Source organism: Achroia grisella, unplaced genomic scaffold (assembly GCF_030625045.1).
Source record: "Achroia grisella isolate CSIRO2021 unplaced genomic scaffold, CSIRO_AGI_Agris_v1 utg702, whole genome shotgun sequence".
Classification (NCBI taxonomy): Eukaryota; Metazoa; Arthropoda; class Insecta; order Lepidoptera; family Pyralidae; genus Achroia; species Achroia grisella.
Window position 1 is genome coordinate 1,267,517 of NW_026712999.1, and position 9,962 is coordinate 1,277,478.

The following is a 9,962-nucleotide window of genomic DNA, read 5'->3' on the forward strand; positions in this document are numbered from 1 at the left end:
TCCATAGATTGCATGTTGATACGAAAATTGTTAGAAAACAGGCAAGTATTGAGATAATGTAAAAATTAAATTATAATTGTCACAAATGAAAGATATCTGTACAATTATTTTTTTTAATTACAAACTATAATATCTTCACTTAATAGTTACAAATTATATTTGTATTATGAAAATGAAACAATTTTTTTTGTAAAATTTTATATTTAATATTTTGTATATATACTTTTAAATTTATTAAAATAAAATTGAGTGGAAAAGGCCGTCTTATCGCCAAAGCAATTACTTACATAGAACTTTTGGAAAGAGATGCTATATATACTATTCCACACTAATATCACAAATCCGAAAGTATGACTATCTACCTGTTCGTATATTTTTTCACGACTTAACCGCTAAACAGATCTCAATAAAAGTTGGACAAACATAGGTTACTCTTTTATTAAAAAAAAAACAGTCATAGTCGCGTGTAATAGCTAATGTCCTTTAATTAATTTTTTAGTTCCCTGTATATGAATAATTTTAAGGAATCAATGGCCGTGAAAAATAATTAATTGTTATTAAAAATTGACACTTAATATGGATTTCTATAATTAATATACTAACCTTGTTAAACAGCAATAAATCTTAAAACATACGTATATAAAAGTTTCAATCATAACCCAATACCTTCGTTCTGCTTCCGCAAATTCGGGTCCATTATCCGTTCAGCGTCTTCCTGGGAGCAAGTAATTTGTCTTTGTCAGCATCAACCATTGTTTCAGTTAGAAAATAAAAGTGTCGGCGTGTTCATTAATTAGTGTAATAGGTACCTCGAATTGGTGGAACTCTATTAAGAAACTGTTTCAGCGACAAAAGTTTCAGGACCGTTGAAAGATATTCTCGCTTAAAACGGGGAAGCTGAATTAGGTTTCCGATCATAATTTGTCGGATAATAACGAGAGAAGCCTCTCAGAATGTCAATTAAGGTGATTTAGAAACATGACTTGTTTAAATAATTGTGTATACTGATTTACGTTGTCATAAATCCTTTTCCATATCTACATTCTTTTCAAATAACTCTAAAAAGAAAAGAAGGTACCTATTTTCATGTTTTAATATACCTCTAAATAAGTTCTATATTAGAACGTGTATCACATATAAACCTTTCTGCTGTATATTCAATGTTAGTTATTATTACTATTGAAACAGACTTTAATAAAATATAGCTCGTAAAAAAATTGGTATTATTCTTTATGCTTTTTATTTGTAAAGCAAATGTTATACAGACATGTAAATGTAGGTTGGATTGTAAAAAGCCCTTTGTGAAAGCAATAACTAAAGTTCAGTAAAAATATAAATTGTTAAATGATGCGAACGAAATGCTCTTTCGAAGCGGATATTATAAAATATTCGCCAATTTTCATTATACGAGGTTTTGTGTCGTGTTCTACGTAGCGAAACCGAATACGCAAGCCGATTATGGGTATAAAAACGTATTGTTGACGTATATTATAACATACCTATAGAAAACTGTTGACCTATAAACTAAAATAATAATATTTATTAATTCATGATAGATATGGACAAAATGGATATATCGCTTACGCTGGTAAGGCCATGTCCAAAGACGCGAAGACGACTACGTGGTTAGAAAGTGCTCAAGGTACCAAACTCAACCAGAGGTAGCCACAGGCTACGCGCCACTTGGTGGAACAATATGAAGAAGTAGATGGACCAGGACAACCTTAATACTCAGACAAACCAGAACAGAGTTCTCAGAAGCAGATATACAGGAGATGGACATGAGTTGGACAAAGAGAGAGAGAGAGAGAATGATGATCATGATATATTTTATTTAATAGACAGCGAATCGTCATGGTTTCAAATCTAGCTAACACAAAATAAAACTTTTGAGTGTCTATAAACTAACTTTTTTGTTAACTTCTAACTTTTTTGACGGCTCGGTAGTCTAGCGGTTTAGCCACGACCATCGAAAGCAAGGCACCGCCTTGCTTTCGATGGTCGCGGGTTCATACCTTCGCACGGCAGAAACATTTTTATTGATGACTATGATTGTTTGTATCGGTCTGGGTGTTTTCTATGTATAATATGTATGTATTTATAAATAAAAAACTACGTATTTGTGTCAGTCATCTAGTAGTTTGTATGACACAAGCTTAACTTGGGACAAGATGGCGCTGTGTCAATAATCCTGAGATTATTAGTCAATTTTTGGTTATAAAAATATCAATAAGGAACCAAACCGAGATACAGCCATAGGCTCGCTTTCCAGCTAAGTTGGATTCAAACATACACAGCGAAATGTGTATGTATGTATATGTGTGTAAATGCCTCTGACTACCATATTTAAGATATCAGTCGTGAAGGTCTATTTTTATTTTATCAGGAAATAATAGTATTCATAAATATTAAATATTAGTATTATATATATATTAAAAACTAATTTAAAATAATATATTCATAAGTATAAATTTTGTTTCCGTGCCATGTATGTACTTACGACTTCAATAAATAATGATGTCGTCATTACTTCGTTCTGTTATTGTACAAAAGCTTTATGAAATACACTTTCCAAAGTGTTTGTGGTGGAGAACTCTGGGTGACCATCTTCGAAGTCATATTTCCTAGGTCTAGACTGTGACAGTATTCTGTTAATATAAATAGTATAAATAATATATAAATAGTACCAATAATTTGGAGAAATTCTGACAAATAATGAAAATTTTGTGTACCTATACATATTATCATTTATATAGGTTTACTTCAACGCTAAACATATATTTTTTTTGTATCAACTACTACGTTGTAAAATGTTTTTACAATCGGTTGAAATCACTATTTCATTGCTAAATTGTTAGGTATATATTTATGTATGGTATGCTTCTGTATGTATATATATATATATATATTTATTTATTTATTTGTGTATGTTTTATAAAATATATATTATAATATTATTTGCACCACCAACAGCTTATCTCTATATAACCCTTGGTTTGCTGGTAGAAAATGCCACTAGGTGTTGAGTCCGCAATAATACTTTTTACTTCTGTATTACGTACATTAAATAAAAATTATTTAAATAATACGGGGTATATAATAACTTGCTATGGAAAGAGGTATGCTTGAAATTTCTCTAAGGGATAAAATCTGAAATGAAGTAATTTGCCAGAGAACTAAGGTCATCGACATATAGCTCTTCGTATTTGCAAGTTGAAGTAGCAGTGGGTTATATCTATCGCAGATTCGATGATCGTTGGAGTAGACGTGTTCTCGAGTGGAGACCGCGAATAGGTAAATGCGAAAGGGTACTGAAAAAGAAGGTCGTGCCCAGTGGCGTGCCTTGGGAGAGGCCTACGTCTAGCAGTAGACTGCTGTGGACTGATGATGATGTTGGTGATGATATTATAACGCGCCAAATATTCCCAAACAGTCAGTCAGTTTGTCATTTCAATTACATGAAAAAAATCCCTTTTGCAATATTTACGGAGGGATTGTCCATGTTATCTTAGCTACAAATTTCCAACTGTTTCCTCTTATATATTCTACGGGAATAAGTATTTTATGAATACACTCATATGTAATAATATTTTTTTATTGAGATTTAATACGAATATCCTCCACGGATCTCAGTTCAACAGTATAATAAGTGTTTTGTTTTGCTCACACAATTACCCCCGTATACCGATCATCCGCTTCGCTGAACCTCAAATCACTGCCTTATGTTAAACGCGCCTTAAATTCACTCGAGGACTCAATTGTATAAAAATCTCAGGTGGGTAAACTTCCCAAAAACGAGCCTTTTCCGTGCCAGTGGATGTCAATGTCAATAACAAGGGTATTGTGAAACTACTAGTAGCTACAAATCAAGACAGGAAAACATTGTTTTAATTTTTTTTATTTATTTATATTGAAACCTATTTTTAAGGTACTAATACTAGAGTTTATTGTATTTTAATAGGAATAATTTTATGATAAACAATGGCATTTACCTCTCATGGTGTCTTACTAGCTAGTTCAAACTGTGGCCATGAACTGACTGGAGAACAGTGATGTCAATCTCGGTAGGTATCAGCTGTTTTATCAACTACTGTCACTATATTTTTCATCGAAAGATACACTACATACAGCACTCGCAGTAACGGTACACTTATCAACTAATACTTCCAAACTTTATTTAAACTTATTACTATTTACTTATACTGTATTCCACGCAGATGATAGTTTTAATCCATCTTTCTGGTTGAAATCAGAAAGTCTGATAGCCTGTACCATTCGTGTGTAATAGTAGCGATCTATGGAGAAGAATTCAGGAGCATAAAACTCAATCCAGTTATCAGCAGATCCAGATTGGCAATTGTGGACTTCTAAAGAATCTTGCACCTATCTGCGCTAACGCTATACGCTAGTGGAACGCCAGTGAAGGATGGCAAAATGAGCATTAAGCTGACATCTAATTTCATCTTGCATTTGCCTCGACGATTTCCAGGAAAAGCTAAGTATAATAGAGTTATACCTGAAAAGGTACATTATTGGCAAAGGGGCCAATTTCTTCCTACAAATTAGATAAATCAGGAAGACGTCAAACACGCGAATCGATTCCTTTGTAGCAACCACTGTTTTAAACCCCACCATTGTATCTTTTGAATTAAGCTTGACCTTAGGGAAAGCAAAGCATTGTGATACATAGCAAACATTATAAGCCACCTTTCTTGAATGGGGCACTTTCCAACCAAAAATGACTTCTTTTGTCGACAACAACAATGCATGATTTATTGCTGAACAACGTCGCAGAGTTTCGACCTCGCTTATTAAAATAGGTCGATAACGATCGACTACGTAAATATCTACTAATGTTACAAACTAGTCGTAAACTGTGGTATTTTCTGCGTGAAAAACTCTATGGTTACTCGCTGATTATGTAATTTTGGATAGTTGAAATAATTTTTAAAATCAGTCTAATATTTTTTGAGTTTAGAAATTGTATTACAGATCCAAAACCAAATATTTCTTGTATTGCTTCATTGAACTTTAAAGTTAGCATGTGTGTAGTATTATTGTCATTACTTGTAATATCTGATATCTAGGGTCTGATACTTAAAGCTAAAATTTCAATTATCCTAAGCGAACGAATGTAAAGTGCACCGTAATCATGTAAATTGATTAGATCAACTTCTATTACATCGCTGCTAATACAAATGACATAAATTATATTAAATTTAAAATAATAACAATATTATATTTAATAAAAAATAATAATATTATATTTGTTATAAACATAAAGAAAGATTAATAATAAATAGTAAACAGAATAATATGAAAGATCTAATATCAGTTCGTAATAATACAAGCAACTTAAACAAGATTTTCTACCAGACAGTAACTAAAACCGAAAACCCGTAGCTTAGGAGATAAGAGGGGATTATCTGTGATAGTAGAGTTACTTTAACTTCCGCTTTGGTTTATGTTATTTCATAGTGATTTCAATCATTACCGTGTTCAAGAATATCTATCATATTTTGTGAATATTTTAGTGTTTTGCTCCATAAATACTAATATTCCTTAATCTTACTAAAATTATAAATATATACTTAAGACTACTTATACGGTTGCGTCTGATGAAATTTGGTTTTGATACTATATACATATCATACGTATACCTTTTAGAGTTTAGGGGGCGTCCATAAATTAAGTTATACGTAAAGGGGAAGGGGAGAGAAGGTCGGTAAATTAGTAAAATTAATAAATAATTTATTCATGTGTCCTACATGAACAAACTTTAATCACTTATACAAGTAAAGTTTATTTAACTCTTAATTTATTAACCTTTTTTCCTTACCGTCCTGAATTGGATATATATTCTATTCTTTAGATACATATAGATTCTATTCGATTCTATAGATTCAATCGAGAAGAACAGGTAATAAACTCAACTGTTTTTTTTTTTAAACAATTCGTTATCTAATTAATAAGTGACTGTCTAACATTATATTAAAATCCCGTATATAATAATAAATATAAATACAGATATATAACAATTCACACAGCGCTATCTAGTCTCAAGCTATATTCGTATATGAATAACTATTATGTTGTTCTGTTTATGGTATGGGTTCAAGAGAGTCATTACGTCAGTGCTTTAAAGAATCAAATATCCTCACCGTTACTTTACAATACATTTATGAAAATATCATGTATACACGGAAGAACTTAGAGAGTTTTAAAAAACTCAAAAACTGTACAAGTAGAAACTTACACAATAAAAATAAGCTAATTATACCTAAATGCCGTCTGCACAAAATTAGTAATTCATTCTACGGTAATTGCGTAAGGTTTTATAATAAACTGCCAGAATCTGCACTAAATCTGACAGAGAGGCAATTCAAATCTTATATTAAACAATTTTTATGTAAGAAAGCCTATTACAGGGTAGACGAATTCATAGATGACAACATATCAAGTAAATAATTAGTTTATTAGCATACAACGTTATAATTTATTTTTCTCATTGCTTTCTTGATTTAATTATTTTATAAATATCAAAGCGTAGCGGTTTTTGTATTGATTTCCGCATGCATTCTTATGTAAAATGTGAATACTATAACTATCAGATAGCAATTGTAAGTAGCTTTGACGTGGTCTAGTGGTTTGAGTAGTCATGCTCACTAACTTTCATAGCTTTACGAATGAGCGGTAGATTAAAAAAATGTAATGACTATTCAAAAGTGCTTCAATGTAAGTTTATTTGAATAAATGATTTTCTATTCTATTCCATTGTTATTTTATCTATATTATAGTGCAATGACTTTGACTTTGTAAAGAAATTATTAGTCCTGTTTTAATTAAAAACATAATTCATAGTTTTCTCGTGGATTGCCATTGATTTAGTCAAACAGGTTTATTCAAACATGTTATAAAAATGAGTGACACAAAAACAGTAGACAAAATTAAAATTTTGTTCCTTCTAAATTAATCTTTTTTAAAGTGTAACGCATACTGAATATTGTATTTGAAGGGTCGAATTAATAGTGAAATAATTCAGAGTACTAAATAAATAAATAACCCTGGAGAACTAACACAGCGCCATCTAGTCCCACGGTAAGCAGGGCTTGTGTTATAGGTACTAGACAACTGATATAAATACTTAGATTTTTTTGTAAATACATACATAATATATATGTACTGTACGAGGAATCAAGCTGGTATAAACATTGTATTCATTGTTCGGATCGGAATCGGAAGTAAAGTGGTGTGCTACACCGCTAGATAACCTAGGCCGTCAAAATTACAGGGATATGTGTAGCTGTAGGTGTAAAATTACAGAATTACGAAGGCATAACACCTTAGTCTGGAATAGCGGTACTAAACGATGAAACACATAATAACGCACCCGGATGTCTATGGTGTAGTTCAATTAATTAATGTTGGATTCAAATGTGAACTATGCATATGACATCGACGTCCCTGACTACCCCCCTTAGGATGACTGTCGTGAAAGTATTTATATACATAGCTATAGTGATGATACTAGTGGTGTAGATACTTGAAGATCAGGTAGTTGCCATATGATAATAATGACCGAATATGAGCAAATGCGCCAGTCGAACTGAAGTCGTAGAAGAAAATCGTTTATTGAATATAATAACATGTGACATAATCCACATATTATTAGATTCGTCAAACGATTTCCATATTCAATACACGTCTATACTTATAAAAACACCTGTGACTTCAACAGATGGAAATTATAATTGAAATATACATACATATCCGTACTGTAGGTGTGTTTGTACATCCCAACTCAGTCGCAATTAGGTGCAAATTTCGTGTAAATTAGCTTGGAAATTCAACATATATTATAATGTTTAGACCCGTGGACGAACGTGCAAAACTTACGGGTAGGTTTGGACGCGTTGCGAAAATTCAGCTGTCAGTAGCACTCGGTAATTTGGTATTGATAATTAATTTTGGATTGAATGAAACGCCGGAAGATGTCCAGTACGCCAAATGTACCTTTACATTTTGTTACGTATGCAAAAAATATATAAATATCATCATATTTATTTTTATTAAATAATATATGAGAAGGCCTCGGTGGTCCAGCGGTTTAGCACACCGCTTTATTTCTGATAGTCGCGGGTTCGATTCCTTGCACAAAGATTTGTATTAATTAGTATGATTTTTTGTATCGGTCTGGATGCTTTCTATGTATATTATGTAGGTATTTATAAAACAATTATCTGACAAATACCAGTTGTGTAGTACCCATAACACAAGCTCTGCTTATCTTGGGACTAGATGCCGTTGGGTGAATTGACCAGGGAAAAAAATACTGCTCTATTTAATGATTTTACCAACTTGTGGGATATTAGCTATAAGTGTACTATTTTACTTGAACTAAAGTTTTAATGATTTTTCCTTATCTTTATATATTATATAACAATGACATGAATACAGAGAATAACTTGGCCTCTCATAGTGCCAAGATATGAGGACTACGGACGACACATCATGTCGTGATTTTTATATATATCGTGATACCACTCACCATCAAGTTTTAGTTTATTTTCTATTACAATTGCAAAAAACTACTTACTTACCAAAAAAAAATCATTATGACCTATTTTTTTAATCCTATATAGATTTCTATGAAACATATTATTTTAATCTGACTACAGTGGCAAAATTTATTAATATTATTTTGAATATAGGACACATTATAAAGAAAGCGTTTTTCATCTCATTGAATTCTATATTTAGAGTAGAAGTAAACAAAATGAGCAACCTTCAAAATTATCCGTGTTAAATCGCGCCGAAAACGTTTTCCCTAATCATCTTCCACCATTAAGGTAATCGTATTTAGCCACGGTGTAGATTATCCCGTTCAGTTGCTTCGAGTCGTATATATAGATAAGTTGAATCATTCAATAAATTTGGTAGAAATACACTTTGTATAAAGTTGCCCGTGTAGCTTTTATGTCACCTGTATAAGCCGCTAAGCTAAGCCTTTATACTGAAAAGCTTATAAAGCAATTGTGCTTTATAAGCTTTTCAGTATAAAGGGTTAGATTTGGCGAAGTTACAGAATACAGATATACTCGTAGATACAGGTAGATAAACCTTAGTTCTCAAGAATGTCAGCACATGGGACGTGCCACGAGCATCACATGTCGACATAATATTGATCATGTATATCAAATATCATATCAAATCAAATAATAATAAATGTAAATAAAAATAAAACTCCATTGATATAAACAATTCAGTTCAGTTTGAAAGCCTTGATAGTCTAGCGGTTTAACAGACTGCCTTACTTCCTATGGTCGCGGGTTACAAACTGTATACTGTACAAATTTGTATTATTTCTTATATTGATCTGGGTCTTTCCTATGTATTTATAAAAATATCTATCAGTTATCTAGTACCCATAACATAATCTCAAGTTAGCTTGGGACTGAATGACATTGTATAAATTGTCCAGGGAAATTAATATTATTATTATACGCAAGATAAATGCTCAAAGGTACTCAAAACCGCTGCCATTGGCTATTCCAGTTAACTTCGTAAGTAGTTGGCACATCGGCATCTGTAAAGTGATTACTCTCCATCAACGTAACTTCAATCAAGTTCTCTAGTGTAGGCACAGTATGGTATGTATATATGTACATATGTTTACTGAACGAGATGAGTGCACAAAGTCTGTATTGGAATTTCCTGGAGAGACAATGTCTGAGTGTGTACATGCTATGGTTATGTTTTCTATCAAGTTATTTTTCTGCAACCTATCTTTCGTATTGAATCCTAAGATAAGGCATGCCTTATCACGTTACGAGGCCAGATAAACAGGAATGAGAAATAAACATTTAATATATATGTATATCACGGAGAGCGTTCTTAGAAATCGTTCAGTAATACCAGTTGCTGAGTTTCACCATCGTTCTACGCGCAAGTAACTATCAGAC